This window comes from Penaeus monodon, chromosome 31 (assembly GCF_015228065.2).
Source record: "Penaeus monodon isolate SGIC_2016 chromosome 31, NSTDA_Pmon_1, whole genome shotgun sequence".
Taxonomy (NCBI): Eukaryota; Metazoa; Arthropoda; class Malacostraca; order Decapoda; family Penaeidae; genus Penaeus; species Penaeus monodon.
Genome location: NC_051416.1, coordinates 1,912,036 through 1,913,301, shown reverse-complemented (window position 1 = coordinate 1,913,301; position 1,266 = coordinate 1,912,036). Strand labels below are relative to the sequence as shown.

Below are 1,266 nucleotides of genomic sequence, written 5' to 3'. Positions count from 1 at the left end.
AATGTGGCATATGAAGAGAACTCTAGCCTGGCTCCTTCCTTTATTAATCTTGTGTTGTGGGAGATCGGTCTTGTTAAGGGGTCGAGACTCGGAAGGCAATAGGAAAGGATATTCCCTGAAGAGGCGAGACAAGATCTCATAGCCGTCTTCAAAATCTGGGGAGGGGATGGCCTAGTGTGTTTCATGAGAGGGGGGAGGTGACTCGCCCAGAGTGGCTGAGTTTGAGTGCTCCTTTTGAAAGCAGGATATGGTAATTCCATAATTTCCCTTTAGCGAGTTTGTAATCAAGTTTATATCCGGGCGTTATAGTGAAATCGAATGGGGGTAGGGTTAGGTTTATCCGGCGGAGGAATGGCCCCTTCAGATATAGAATAAAGTGCTGGGAAGATGGCAACTCCCTTAACACGAGATCCCTTTGGCAAGACCAGGCATGCACCCTCGTTTACACATGTTACAACAATGGCAGGCATGTAGGAGAATGTACGATGAAAAAGATCCAAAAGTTGTAGCAGTAGCTGGGGTAGGACGAGACGGGACATTATGGGGAGGGGCGGTGAGAGTATCTTGGCCCGAGGGCTGAGAGGTGGAAGGCTTATTTAGCATAGAAGAATTGATTCTCTGGCACCTTGGGGAGGGTGGGGGGTTGGGTTGGTGGTTATTGGAGGGAATACTTTTCCCAGTTACATAGCTGGAAATTGAGTCTTTGCAGTGGTACTTATGAGGGGTTTAACATGCATGCTATGATGAGTCCACATGGAGGGAGGTTTAGCTAGGGAGAAGGACTTACCATTAAACATAATTCTGTTATTCATAGGATCATAGACTATACCTGTATGCCAGAGAAACTCATGGCCCAGGAGGAGGTCAGCATAGATTCAGTAACAAATGAAGAAACGAAATCCTATCAAACTAAATGTTCAGCCTGGTTTCTCTCATTACCTTCAGAGCTGTAAAGCAGAAGCACCCTTTACTGACCAGTGAGGGGGCTGTATTTCAAGATTTAAACCAAACCTTGACAAGGTTGAAGCAGGTACCAGACTGATAGATGAACCATTATCTAAGAACATTGCTGCTTTACCATTTAGGTGAGCAGGAAGCAGAGGGGTTATTGCAATGACTAGCAGTAGCAGAGGCTAATTGAGTAGAGTTCCATGGACTTTGCATGACTTCTGTGTATTGGCGCACAAGTGAGCATGATCGGCCGGACGGCCGATCATGCTGAGCGGGTGAGGTCGGTTTCACAGATAAGACTTTGGCTACATTCAT

At 46.4% G+C, this 1,266-nt stretch overlaps 1 pseudogene; it reads left to right on the top strand.

Annotated features, from left to right (window-relative positions):
* Window positions 1–1,201, top strand: part of LOC119592978 — a 26,261-nt pseudogene extending 25,060 nt beyond the window's left edge.
* The last annotated feature ends 65 nt before the right edge of the window (window positions 1,202–1,266 follow it).